Below are 15,418 nucleotides of genomic sequence, written 5' to 3'. Positions count from 1 at the left end.
TAATTAACACAGGAGACTGTAAATAGGCAAGGATAAGGAACTATTGGTGCCTGATCTCTGGAAATGTTCCAAGGAGTTGCCAAGCATTACAACCCAGGCAGCTGAGACCCTCTAGGCTTAAGAGCTGCAATACTAGCAACTAGAAGACAGAGGTTCTTAACCTGGGGGTTGCAAACCCTTGGGGGGTGTCGCATATCAGATACCCTGCATACCAGATATTTACATTATGATTCATAACCAGTAAAATTACAGTCAGGAAGTAGCAACAAAATAATTTTATGGCTAGGGGTCAGCACCACATGAACTGTACTAAATGCCGCAGCACTAGGAAGGCTGAGAAGCACTGCTATAAGGAGTGCACTCCAATATCTCACAGCCATTCAGGAGCTATATTCATAGCAAACAGGGTTTGCTGCTTTCTGATACTGCTCCTGGCTCCCTGCTGCTAGAACTTGAGGATTAAAATTGTTGCCAAATGCTAAGGTTCCTGTGGTTAAAGCCCAGAGCAATAAACCTCCAACTTTCTTGCCTAGAGCCATAAATCTCCGCCTGCTAAACCCTAGGACAACAGGCCCCTGGATCGCCTTGCTTGGAGCTGTAAGTAATTAGGCTGTGTGTGCTCAAAGGCCAGGGCCTGCCAACACTAGAAGAGCTTGTCCTCGCCTACTCATGATTTCTATCACAGTTGAGGAAAAGGCCTCCAGCAGCTGACTGCTGCTAATTCCATTGTTTGTGATGCTTCTGTTTTTTTCTTCTATCCTTCTGTGGTAAAAGTGACAAGGACTGTCTTACCCAGATTCCCCTGGCAGCTCTATGTTAGGTTATTTCAATGGGAGATTTACTCATTGAGAGGTTGGAAGGTGGCAGAAAGAGAAAACGATTATTTGTGGTTTACTACAACCCTTGCCCAGTCTCTCTCTGTCTCTCCCTCTAGTCACCTCTTCTTTCAATGACTTTAAGAACCGTGGCAGCGGGGGTGGGGGGCAGGGAGAATTGGCTCTTCAGCGAGAGTGTGATTTCCTCGGTAGAAACATGATCTTCCGTGTTCTTACTCCGGGAGAAAGGCACTAGCTGTGGTGGGAAGTCATAAATGCTCTGGCAGACTAGGCATGTGCATAGTCCTGACTCTGACTCTCAGAGAAGCGGTGGAAGTTCCCATTTGCATTCCCACAGCTTTACGATCCTTGTGTGCTTTGTTTCTAAGGACAGTACTAGCTGTATTTCCTCACATATATGAGTGTGGACGGATATGCATGTGTCTTAAAATAGATTAACAAGAAGGAGAATATATTGGCCTTAGAATGGTAGGCTACACGTCTCCCAGCCCCTTATTTATGCAGTCTAAGTTTGGGGCCTCATCAGTATAATCCCATTCTCTTCTATTGATTCTCACGTGTACTTCATTCTCATAGACCATTCCCTTCTGTCATACAACCTTGCTTTGTGGGTTCTTCCTTTGTGCCTTGTACTTACTCCAATGAGTTTAAGTCATGCCCATTCAAAACTTCATGTTTTAAGAGAAAAAGAGGAGATACTAAAGATGAGATAATAAGTAATACATAACCCAAAAGGCCTTATAAAAACACTGCTTGGAAATAAGGAACTAAAAGCAAACCAATGATGTAAGGATGTCACCAGATTGTAGAAAATCCATGCTAAATTTCTAGTCTATATACATACACGCCAGTGGGCCACAAATAATCTAAAACTACCTTGTGGTTTATTTGGGCCTTGTTTTCCTTTCTTCCCATCTGTGTTACGCCTTCATTTGATTCTTGCACATACCTATGAAAGTTAGTACCATACACCCTTTTTATACTTCCTTTAAGCATAACTTCATATATTAAAGTATTAGTTTTCTTTACACTTCTTTTGCAAAGGTTTCCTTGAAATTCATACATGACTGATTTTTATGTGGACAACAGTATTGACTTAGTTGCTTTTATCAACTCTAAGAAATAAGTATTAAGACGAGTCATATGTTAAACAAGATGAAACAAGTCTGGATCAATCAGGGAACTTAAGATAACACAACTAGGGACAGAATGGGATGTAAGCTGTAACTGTCAGATTGTGTGTTGTAAGGAAGACAGCACGTATGTCAAAACCTGAACTGAAGGCCTTGTGAACAGGTTTCTGTGTATCCTCACTAGAAAATCATGGCAGCATCTATTCAAATTAAATAAAGAAAAGAACTGATATAGCCTGGCCCTCCTGTTATGAGTCCTCCAGGGAATATCATATGGTTCCTTCTTGCTTTAGAATCCCCAAGATGAACAACATGGGCTACTCGGAGTATGGCAAGAGCTAGGGCTATTGTTTGTCAATTGCCAATGTACTGTGATATTGTACTTGTTAGGTTTTCAGCAATGCTAAATATCTTTAAAAGTAAATTTGTGCTATATGATAGTACCTCAGAGCAGTCTAACTCATAGGAATATTGCCCACTGACAATGTATGAGTTTTTGTATCAATGTAGAAGGACAAAACTAGCAAATGTGACAAAATCAAAGTGTATCCCAATGAACATGTGTTGGGGAATTCTGTGGTCTTCACCGGGAGCTCTATTCCTTCTCCCCCTGCTCACACATATTGGACAGAAATTTACTGGCTCCATTTGGCTCTGGAAGTGACACATTGACCAGCTGAATTTCCTTGGTTTCTAGGAGCTTAATAACACATTCTTCCTTGTTCTTGCACTTCAGGTGGGCTCATATTTAGCCAGTGTGCATTTTAATCTTTCTATTCTTTGTTTAGAGCCAGTGTTGGCTATTGGTTGAGGCCTGTAACTTAGGGTTTATTATAAAACCTGAGAAATTTTTGCTTTAGATAAATTTACCTCCAGCAGTGTTATACTTTATTATTTTAGCAGCACAGGAATGCCCACATGCATGCACAAATTTCAAACAGCAATCCAGAAGAGAAAGACCATTGAAATATTGAAATAGAATGACTAGCAGTTTGGAGACTAGGGAAACTTACTAAAACACACACACACACACACACACACACACACACACACACACACACACACACTACAAAGAGCATTCCAGAACAGAAGGGATGTTGAAATATTGAAATAGAGTGACTAGAAACTTGAAGACTAGTTAAAAGGTAAATTAAAAATTAAAAGGTAAATTTTTGTACTAATTAAGAAATCATCTGTTCACAAAGTCTTGAACACATAATGTTCTTGGCAGGTGCAACTAAAGAAGATTAGGTAGTACAGTACATGCTGACTATCAGATAAAAACAGTGCAGTCAAGTAGCAAAAGGTAAGGCTTGTGATAAAAAGTTTTCATCCACAAGACTACTGTGTAATGGGAATACCTATGGAAAAAGCACGAAAGAAAGTTGATAGAGGTTAAAGGTAGAGCAGGGGGTGGGGGAGTAGGGGAGTTATTTTCAAGGATGCTGAATATGAAGTCTGCACATTCCTTAGTTTAGCCACCTTTTTCTTTTGATCTCTTTCCCTCCGAAGCATTTAAAGTTCTTGTTTGATTGAACATTTAAGAATTACGTATATGGGGCTACTTAGACATGGGCTCATTTTTATTGTTATTAGAGCTATGATTACTAGCAAAGTTTGTTCTTATTCATTTTATATGATTGTTTAATATTGTACCTCAGCTTTCAACACCTACAACAAATTTCCAAGTGAAATTACCAAGTAGATCAATCCTGTTTAAGACAGTTTCTCTTTATGGTACCCAGGCTACCCTAGAACTCTTTGTAGCCCAGGGTAGTCTCATGCTCTCTCTCTCTCTCTCTCTCTCTCTCTCTCTCTCTCTCTCTCTCTCTCTCTCTCTCTGTGTGTGTGTGTGTGTGGGGGGGGGATAAAGATACCAAATGGGACATAGCCTGAAAAAGGATTAGTACCTATAATAAATAAAGATTTACTATACACAAACCAATAAAAGCACCGACAAATAAACCAATGGGTAACTTAGAAAAGAGTAAAGCCAAATGTCCAATAAACAAAGAAATTATGTTTCTTTCTCTTCCATTTGTAAATAGAGAGTTGTACATTAAAACACTGAAATGCCATTTCACACCCATTCGCTTGGCAACAACTTTGAAGTTTGACATTAGCAAGTGTTGACAAAGTGGAGCATGGGGAGACCCTCATATAAGGCATGGAACTGTGAATTGGTACAGCCTCTTTGAAAACTCATTGATCCATGGCCAGCAATGATGCCATTTCCACTGTCCAGAGCCCAACAATTCCACACCCGAGTAACTACCCTTAAGTCTGTTTTCATACCAGGGAGTGGGATTTATTTATTTTTAAGGTCTCATGGTGTTCCATTTATTTTTTCTTTTTATTTAAAAGATTCTTTTCTCATATAATATCTTCTGATCATGGTTTCTGTTGTAATTTAAAAAGGAAAAGACAGTTTCCCTTTCTTCTACTTCTTCCAGTTCTTTCCTACATCCCCTCCCATCTAGATCTATCCCCTTCATATTTCTCATTAGAAAACAAACAATCTTCTAAGGGATTTTAATATATAATATAATACAATACAATACAATATAATATACACTGATAATGATTTCCCTTCCCTCTACTCCTTCCAGGTCCTCCCTACATCCCCTCCCACCTTGATCTACCCCCTTTCCATCTCTCAACAGAAAACAAACAGGCATGATTGGTTTAGACTAAAACCCATTTCAGGAGACAAACCACCCCTGACACTGTCTGTCTGGAGCACCAGGACCCCACAGGCTGGGTGACCCAGAGACATAGAATAAAACCAAACACGATTGGAGAAATAAAGTCAATGTAATGAATGACATCTAATGATATTCTGCTATACTCACAGATTGGTGACTACCCCATTAGTCATCAGAGAGCCTTCATCCAGTAACTGATAGCAACAGATGCAGAGACCCACAGTCAAACATTAGACAGAGCTTTGGGAATCCTATTGAAAAGAGGGAAGAAGAACATCTAGGAACCTGAGAGGTCAAAGACACCCACCACAAGAAAACCCACAGAATCAACTAATCTGGATTCATAGGAGCTCACAAAGACTGAACCAACAACCAGGAAGTCTGCATGGGACTGATATAGGTAAAGTTGTGTAGTTGGTCTACTTGCATGACTCCTAACAATGGGAGCAGGGCCTGTCCCTAATGCTTTGGCTGGCTTTTGGGAACCTACTCATCATACTGGGTTGCCTTGCTCAGCCTTAATACAAGGAGATTGCTTAGTCTTACAGCAACTTGATATACCATATTTTGTTGACATCCATGGTAGGCCTGCCCATTTCTGAACAGAAAGGCAGGAGAAGTAGATTGGGGTGGGGATATAGGGGAGGTGGAGGAAGGGAATGGGAGGAGAAGAAGGGGGAAACTGCAGATAGGCTGGAAAACAAAGAAATAAATTTAATTAATAAAAAGAAAGAAAACAAACAGGCTTCTAAAGAATAATAATACATATATGATATAATAATATAAAGCAAGAAACTAACATATCAGAATAGGATAATACAAATATATAAAAGGAAAAGACACCAAGAAAAGGCACAAGAAACAGATATAGATGTAGAGACCCACATGTGTAGCCTTTCTAAGCCAGGTTATTAGCTTACATCTGTAATGCCAGCATTTGAGAAACTGATTAGGAAGATTGTTGTGACTTCAAAACTAGCCTGTGCTAAACAGTATGTTCCAGGAAAGCCTGGGTTACATAGAAACATATGTAGATATTGATATGGTTATAGCAAATGATTCTGACTTTAGGTATTGTTTGGAATATTTTTAACTCTTAAGGTAAATATTACACCTACACATATTTTATTAATGAATGAACTAAGGTACATGACAGTTAATTAAATCACTTAAAATTGCACAATTAAGTGTCAGAGCTGAGAAACAAATTTGTATTAGTTCGAATGTCCGTGATATTTCAAATAATAAAATATGTAGCCTTCGTCTCAAATGGTTCCCTGGTAACATAAAAAGCAAAGCCAAGCAATGGGCTTGACGGATAGTCTCCTATGTCATTATTATTAAGTTTTCTAGTCTCTTGAAAATTTATATTTAAAATTATTTCGTACATTAAAAGTTATCAATGTGAGAAAAGAAATTTTTGGTTCTGGATTCTGATGTGCTGATAATAGCATACTATCTGAGGATTTTAATCTGTCATATGTTAATATTTGGCAACATGAGCTATACAGCATTTCCTCCATAGATTTTCAGGTAATGACTTGAATTTCAGACAACTTAAAGAGTGAGATATTTCTGTTCTCTGTGGTTACTGAGAGCTAGAATAAAAAGAAAAATGGGAGAGGGAATGTTCTAAGATAAAACTTGTACACAAACATCAGAATCGATATATAAAGTACAAAATGTAAAACATCCCAGGGTAACCTCAGAATTACAATTTTATCATTCCATTCATTTGGCTCTCCCTTAGTTTCAAGCATTGAACTCTTATTCCATTTATCTTAAATTGAACAATTGACTCCTTGCAATAGTCTGGGAAAATCTGAATCATGGATACTTTATTTAATCTGTTTCATTGTGATTCTAAGACCTTTTTAAGTCTTTTTTTCTGTGATGCTGGCAGATTGTGATAGGTACCCCCAAACTACATAGGTAGATGCAAGACAGGCACAGATTCACTTATTAAAGTGATTAAGTATGTGAAAATGGAGAGTTCCCCTTCTTGTTGGATATAAGGCTTGGGCAATAACTGTCATAATTAAACATCAGAATGTTTTAAGGATTAAGCTAACAAATTGCTAAGAGTTTTTTTTTAATTCTTCCTGTAAGGTATAATCATAATTATAATTAGCATTCATAGAATAATATTCCCTTGAAATGAAATCATATATATTTGCAAAATGTTACTGTACTTATCTGTGTACATGAATAAGAACATGTTTTAATCTATCTTAACAAATGCAGACACTGAAGCATATGTATACCAATAACCCTTTAGCTATATAAAATTAATCTAGTACAAATTGATTTTCTCCTTTTGATTTGATATTTTCTACAACATATAAAAAAGAGATAGTGGCATTTTTATACTTTGAATTTAATTTTAAATATAGAAGACACAAAATATGCTGAGGTATATTTTTCATCTTTTTCTTTTTAATTAATTTCTAGCTATATGGAAACAGACAAAGTTGATTTGAATGCAAGAAACACCTTGACAGTTTTGTTATTCTAAATTAGGTTCATATTTGAAGGAAGAGAATAAGAGACTATTAGAGGAAAGTGGCTGCTCAAATAAAATCAGAGCACAGACACCACAGAGAACAGAAAAACTTTCTATGGCCATATCATCCTGAATGTGCCTGACCCTGGAAGCTAAGCAATGTTGGTCCTGGTTAGTGATTGCATGGGAGAACGGAACAATTTTAGCCATGAACTGTAATGGCAATATAATATTTAAATAAACAGGGCAGAATGAAGTACAAAAACAAAATTTATCTTTTGTGAAATGAAGAATCCATTTACATGAGTCAGCATTAAAGGATATAAATTAAATTTGTTATAGTGAAAAAATTTGTTCTTTTCTTTTCTCTTTTTGTTTTGTTTTTTATTATGTTTTGTTTTGGTTTTTTTGTTTGTTTTTCCGACAGGACAGCCTTGGCTGTCCTGGAACTTGCTTTGTAGACCAGGCCAGCCTCTTCATCTCAAGTGCTGGGATTAGAGGTATTCACCACCATGCCCTGCAAGGCACACTGAAAACACATGCAAGATGTCAAATATTTCACTCTAATGATGGAAAAATAAAAAATAAACAATATATTCTCGTTATATATTGTACATTCTAATATTGTTTTTCACTTTAATTTTAACCCCCTGTATTCCATTGTTTTTGAAATATATTGTACATTAATGTATTATGTGTATGTACTGAAACATATAGACACATATAAACATAGATGCATTTGAACACATATTAAAGAAAAGTGTAAGTATAATTTTTAACTAACTTATTTTCATGTGTATGAGTGTTTTGCCTAAATGTATATCTGTGCATTACATCCATGTCTGGTACCTGTGGATGACAAAAGAGACTGTCAGATCTCTTATGACTGGAGTTACAGATGGTTGTGAACCACCATGTGGGTGCTAGGAACTGAACTGGAGTCCTCTGGAAGAACAAGTGCTCTTTTTTTATTTAAATTCTTTAATTACCACTCATATTTACATATCCATTCCCCCATTCCCTTGCCCTCCCATGTTCCCCAGCAACCCCTCCAACCCATTCCACAACTTCTCCCAGCAACAGTGAGGCCCTCTACCAGGGACCTTCAAAGTCTGTCATATCGTTTGGGGGAGGGCCCAGGCCCTCCTTGCTGCATCTGGTCTGCAATAGTATCCCTCCATAGGGAATGGGCTCCCAAAGTCCATTTGTGCTCTAGGGTTAAAGACTGGCTCTACTTTTAGAGGTCCCATAGACTGCCCTAGCCTCCTAGCTGGCACCTGCAGAAACAGTGGACCTGATCTAATGAGAGCATGGAGACCGTAGTCATAAAGCTGTGGAAACAGCATTGGACTGAATCAACAAGTGATCTTAACTGCCGAACCATCTCTCTAGCCACTAAATATAAATTTTAAACAATTATTAATCATTTAATACATTAAAAGATTATTCATATACAATATTGAGCTTCTAAAAATGCTGTTAATAAGAATGTTGATTTGATTGTTTTTATGAAACTTCATATGCTTGATGCTATGTGTTTATCTGTTTTTACACTTTCAGGAATTTTCTAGATACAAAATTTTTCACTTTATACACGAAGCCTTAAATTTATTTGAAGAACTCAGAAATTAAATTAAGTCTGGCATTAAGGAAAAACAGAATCAGCAATAAAACCTGAGCTTTATAATGTTATAGTACAAATAGAATAACTTTACACCTATATGCCTTTTTGTATTGTTTGAAATTTTTTAAAAAACAAATCTTTGTCAAGACTTGTCATATTGCTGTTCAATTAATCCTTATGTTGAATACTTGAATATGTTAGCCTTTCTGAGCAGTGAGCTCAGCATATAGGAAATTTAGATCATTCCTTTTTGTGATGATCATCCCAAACCTTGCAAATCTAGGAGAAGACAATTGAGAAGACTTACATAGCCTGTAGGAATTATGTTTCCACACATTTACTTTGCACCATTCTAAAGAATTTTGACTCCATCCCCAAATATTAGACTTTTAGCAAATATATAATTGTATAAGAATAGTAGTAATATTTTACTATATACATTTAAACATTCATAAACTGAAGTTAATAAAACAAATAAAAATTAAAAGAACATAAACTCAGAACGCTCATTTCTTACGTTCTACGGCATGGTCTTATGTTCTCTCTGGATCCACAGAGCTGTCTTTAGTGGAGGCCATTTCTTTGCTCTCATGTACAAATGTCCTTTTCATATGAAAGCTTTACCCTGTTTTTTGTTTACTTCTCTGATGTTTTGTTTTTGGCAATGATAACCAAACATTTTCAGAAATGTTGGTCACAACTTAAGTGACTTCTGGCATCACTGTGTGAACCTGACATTGTTTTCCTTACTAATATTTGTATTTATATTATTATATATTTTGTCATATTTGTGTTTAGTTTTTAAAACACTTATAATTTAAAAGAAAAATATTATCAACAACAGCTTTAAAACAAGGCAACTTTAGGAAAGAGCCTTTTTGTTCTAAATAGCAGTGTTCTTCAAGGTCTTGTGATTTGCAAAAACAAAGTTTATCAGGTCTCCATTTTTAATCAACAATGTTTCTTAGCATTGTGTCCTTGATATGCATTAGGAGAACTGCTTTGAGACTTTCCAGATTCTCACTCATAGAAACTATTTCTTAAATTTCCTTTATTATTCTTTTATTTATTTATTTTGGGGCCGGGGAAGGATGCCACTTTCTGCACATGGAGGTCAGAGTATAACGAACAAGAATCAGGGCTCTCTTTCTACCATGTGGATCTTGGGGCTAGAACTCAGGTGGACAGGCCTGGTGGCAAGTGTTTTTAGCCACTGAACTAACTCACCAGCCTGAATGGCAACTATTTTATTGAACTGACTAAGACTCTTATATTATATAGGTGTTCTCTGGAGAACTTCCCATTAGAAATCATATGAATGCACAAGAAGAACTCAATTTAAAAAGTGCAATGGATACAGGTATATTTTTCCCCAAAGAATATATGCAAATGACAAATGGGTAGACAAAAAAGCACTTAATAGCACTAATAATCAACAAGAAAATGTAAGATTAAAAACACTGATCTATCACACTTTACCCGTTAATATGGTCATTACCTAAAATTCAAAAGTTAACAAATGTTGACTCAGAAAAGGGGAGCAATTACTATAAATGATTGCTAGGAATGTAAATTAGTATACTCAATTTAGAAAAAAAAATGATGTCCCTCAAAAACATTAAATACCATATGATCTAACAATGTCACTTCTGAATATATATTCAAAGGAAACAATATCATCATTTCAAGGAAATTTATGTATGCACATGTGCATGTACCACTTATACAGGTTATGGAAGTAACTTGTGTTCATGGGTGGATAATTTGATAAATATATATACACAATATTAAGTCTTTTAAAAAGGATATTACACGATCTCTAAAAGCATAAATAAATGTGAAGGATATGTTAACAGAAATAAGCCAGACACAGACATGATCTCACATACAGAATCTTAAAAGGTCAAATTTGGGGGCTGTAGAGTTGGTTCACTGTTTGAGCATACTTACTGTACTAAGTGGGTTTGATTCCAGCACCCACAAGGCATCTCACAATCTTCTGTAACTCCAGTTCTGGGGGATCTGATGCCCTCTTCTGATTTCCGCAGGCTCAAAGCATGCATGTGGTACACATACATGCAGAAGAAATACTCATACTCATAAAATAATAACCTGAGCTCAACCTTTAGCTCCTACAGCAGGAGGAGAAAACTAACTCCCTAAGGTTGTTCACATGTAAGCCATGAAAAGGACAAATACACACACACATACATACACACACACACACACACACACACACACACACACACACACACAGAGAGAGAGAGAGAGAGAGAGAATAATAATAAATGTTAAAAATGAATTGCAAACATTTATTATTCATGTCTGTATGTGTGTGTGTGTGTGAGAGAGAGAGAGAGAGAGAGAGAGAGAGAGAGAGAGAGAGAGAGAGAGAGAGACTAGAGCTACAGCCCTATGTGTGTATGTGTGGGGCAAGATGACACATTTACCTGCTTAGCCATCTCCCTGGCCCTCTGGTAATATATTTCTATTTGTTTCTAATTAGTACATATTTTAAGATAACTTAGTAGGTACATAAAAGTACAATTGGCTAATTGCTAATTGTAATATCAGTAAGTGGAATAACAGACTAAAGGAAAAGAGTGGAAGGGAAGGAAATTGCAGGATCTTCTTTGCTGTGAGAGAGTGACATAGGACTAATGACACCTCATTGTTAAACAAAAAGCATCTACCAGTCTAAACTGGTTAAGTTTACCAGTGTAAACTTTGTTCATGGGAGCTTAATAATCAGGAATAAAGAAGAATGTTGGGAGTTGTCTGATTACTTCCCAGGCCCTTTATTCTACTCCACTGTGAACATTTCCTCTTAATGAAATGTAAAAGTGCTCTTAGGAGTATTTTGGTTTATCTGATGGTTTGAACTGGAAATTACATCTCCATATCTGGGTGATTGTTGAATTTGGCTTCTTATGGTCTTATTACATTGTTTGCTCTTTTGAAAGTGTTTCACTGTGGAGCATGATGGGCTTCCCTAGTGAAATGATAGATTACAAAATATATACCACCATGTCCCAGCTAGTCTTATTATTAATTTTATATATTTAATTGCAAATAAATTTTTCATACAATATAGTCTGATATAGTTGCTTCTCCCCCAACTCTTCCCAGATCCTCCCCACCTCCCCACTCAGTCAACTTCATGCCCTTTCTTTCACTCTCTGATTGTTAATACATATATATTTTCCAATTTCAGTATAACCAGACATGGAGGGGTTCTCCTTAGAAATTATCTAGTTAGCTGATGCAACTGAGTCACCTGTAACCATACTGGTGAGGCTGAGACAGGGAGATAATGAGTTTAAGGTCAGTGTGTGTAGCATTGGGAGTTGCAAGTTCTTACAAGAGAAAAATTGAGAGAGGGAGAGAGGGGGTTGAGGAGAGGGAAGGGAAGGGGAGAGGAGAGGGGAGGGGAGAGGGGAGGAGAGGGAGGGGAGGGGAGGAGGGGAAGGGAAGGGAGGGGAGAGGGGAGAGAGGGGAGAAGAGGGGAAAAGAAAAGGGCGGGGAAGGGAGGGGAGGGGGGAGGGGAGAGGGGAGGGGAGAGGGGAGAGGAGAAGAGGGGAGAGGGGAGGGAGGGGAGGGGAGGGGAGGGGAGGGAGAGGGGAGGGAGAGGGAGAAGAGGGGAGAAGAGGGGAAAAGAAGAGGGGAGGGGAGGGGAGGGGAGGGGGGAGGGGAGGGGGAGGGGAGAGGGGAGGGGAGAGGGGGGAGAAGAGGGAGAAGAGGGGAAGAGGAGGGAGGGAGGGGAGGGGGGAGGGGAGGGGAGGGAGAGGGAAAGGAGAGGGGAGGGGAGAGGGGAGGGGAGGGTAAGAGAAGCAAGTACAAGGGATAGCCACCAAAAATAAAACAAAACAAAACAAAAAACAAAAAACAAAAAACAAGCAAAAACAGATTGGGGGCTATTCTAACTAGCCTCTCTATTTATATGAAAACTAGCAGCTGCCTCTTAATCTTTTCCTTCAGGAGTCACTCATGTTACATGTTTGAACGAAAATTGAAGGTATGTTCCTAGCCCACTCAAAGTTCTTTAAAAGAAGAGCTTCTTCTTTTGAGCTGTGCATTGGTTTTACTTGCGAACTTACTTCCCAGTGCTCGGTGAGACCTTGCGTTTTTTCACCACTCCATCATAGAAGTGGGCGGAGCGTCCTTGGGCGGAGGGGAAGGCGGAGAACCCCTGGAGTCTGGGGGAGGAGCTGCTCTTACACGGGCTTCGGAGGCTTGGGCCCACCACTCGAGCTGCTTTGGGGAGAGACTGCTAGAGTCGCCGAGTGGCAGGGACAGCAGAGGCTGCCCTTTCAGGCCATGGCCTTGGCTGTCCGGAAAGTAGATGTTTTCCAAGATTTGTAGAAGATTTGAGTGTCAAAGGTGAGAAAAGCTGGGGCTGCTGGTTTAAAGTAATGGAAAAGGAGTGTTGCTTTGTGCCAGTGTTTCTATGAGAGAAATGATAACTGAGCTTTGTATTCCAGATTTTTTAAAAGTTCAACGGGAGAGAGGTGGTGATCGTATTACACTTGTAGAAAACAATTCTTTATGAGATTGCAAACAATAACTTTTGAATGGATCATTTGGTATTTCAGCCAAAAAGCAGTGTTAGCTACGGGAAATGTTTAGAAATATCTGGGTAAATTAATCTTTCTTATTTTGAAGAAAGTTTTGATGTCATAAATGAGTATTTAAAGTGGTCAGAATGCTGTCTTTTATTTTATTTTGTGTGCATCAATTGTATTTCCCACAGATACTAATGCTTTGGTGAATTTTGTGTAATAGTATACAGCAAAGTATAATTTGAAGATTCTAGGGCTTCAGAGAACTGGAAATATGGTTGTCAACTCAGTGATTTAAAAAATCAATTTTTAAATAATTGCAAATAAATGCAAAGATGAGCTTTTTGTACATTTGAAGAGATGAGTCCTGAGTGGTACTGAAATATAAAAGGAATGAGAGGCAGGCATTGGATGCAGCAAAAGCCTGGAATCCCAGTGCTTGGGAGGAGGGGGCAGGATGATCAGGAGTCAAAAGCCAGCTTTCAACTTAGTTGAGACTACACTAGGCCCTGCCTCAAAATCAAAACCTGAGAGACCATAAAAACAATAAACATATATCATTATAGTAAACAGAATAAACAATGCATCTAATAATAAAAGATGTCTCCTATTAAAGAACATCGAAGGGAATGTTTGGTGTATTTCCACATTTCACTGAGCATGCAGTATCTACATGGGCATAAATTAACTGCGATTAGAATTTAAAATCACAGGGGGAAATGCTACCTGTGAACTATATATGAGGATTGAATAAATGCAATTTCAAGGAGAGCATTCAAGTGTGCATGTGATGGAATAATAAAATCAAAGTGTAAACAACTCAGGCAATGGGTACTGAAGATGTGTTGTTTTTGTTTTAGACTTTATGCACTTTTACACTTAGAAATAAAAATGGAGCTGAAAAAGGAATAATTTGCTTTGTTACAGGTGCTTGAGCAGATGCCCACACACATTCCATTGTCTTAAGCTGCAGCTGGATCTTCCTGTGGATCTGAAAAGGCTGGTTACCCAATTACTTCTGTTTGCTTAAAATTCAGAGAGTTAGGCTATAGTCCAGACTCTGGTTCAAACAGAAGATATTTATATACTCTTGAGAAAGAATTTAGAAAATGTTCAAAGCACATATTGTGAAGCAGTATGTAGGAGATAATGTGCTGGCTAGTAAAACCGTATCATTGAATATGATTTAGTTGTAAAAGAATAAAGTAGCTATGAACTGTTGTGATGGCTCAGAAATGTGCTTGCTATGCAAGGCTGGAGATCTGTCTTCCAGTTCCAGAACCCCATGTAAAGGTGAAAAGAGAGAACTGACTTCACAGAATTCCTCTGACCTCTAGATGCCTGCCAGGACACACACACTAACACGTATGCACCCACATGAGCAGGCACATGGGCTCGCACACACGTACACACACACACACACACACACACACACACACACACACACACAATCAATCAATCAATTGATAAAAACAAAGAATGAAATAACCCCAAGTGCAATGATAAGAAAATAGATTTAAGGTGCATTCTAAAATTAAGCAACTTCTAGCCAGGCGTTGGTGGTGCACACCTTTAATCCCAGCACTCAGGAGGCAGAGGCAGGCAGATCTCTGTGAGTTCGAGGCCAGCCTGGTCTACAAGAGCTAGTTCCAGGACAGCCTCCAAAGCTACACAGAGAAACCCTGTCTCGAAAAACCAAAAAAAAAAAAAAAAAAAAAAAAAAAACAATTAAGCAACTTCCAGAAACTTCTGCATAATATCAAGTCTTTTACAAAAATGAATGTTGTCCATTAATAGAATGAGTGTAAGAGAAAATTAATGCATAAATAGTAATTTGAAAATGGGAATGTAAGTGAAGTTGGAGAGAAAAATATTTCAACTTATGTATTGCATCTCTTCCGTTTAAAAATACCATACTTAAGTTGTTTTCATTAGAAGAAAATTTTAAATTTAGAGATATGGAAAAATCTTTAAAATGTTTCACAGATAATAATGTGGCAATAGCAAATTATTGAGGGGATAAACATCTAATTTCAAAAACATTCAAATTATACGTGC

General features: G+C 37.8%; 1 long non-coding RNA gene across 1 annotated transcript; it reads left to right on the top strand.

The window, feature by feature from the left end:
• Positions 1 to 304: 304 nt before the first annotated feature.
• Positions 305 to 14,460, top strand: LOC118239419. The gene is made up of 4 exons (XR_004771455.1): positions 305 to 597; positions 4,824 to 5,074; positions 12,780 to 12,816; positions 14,288 to 14,460. It is a non-coding gene; the product is annotated as an uncharacterized LOC118239419 (long non-coding RNA).
• The last annotated feature ends 958 nt before the right edge of the window (positions 14,461 to 15,418 follow it).

The sequence above is a fragment of the Cricetulus griseus genome, chromosome X, assembly GCF_003668045.3.
Source record: "Cricetulus griseus strain 17A/GY chromosome X, alternate assembly CriGri-PICRH-1.0, whole genome shotgun sequence".
NCBI classification, from domain to species: Eukaryota; Metazoa; Chordata; class Mammalia; order Rodentia; family Cricetidae; genus Cricetulus; species Cricetulus griseus.
Note: the sequence above shows the minus strand (reverse complement) of the source record. Positions and strands in the feature narration are given on the sequence as shown.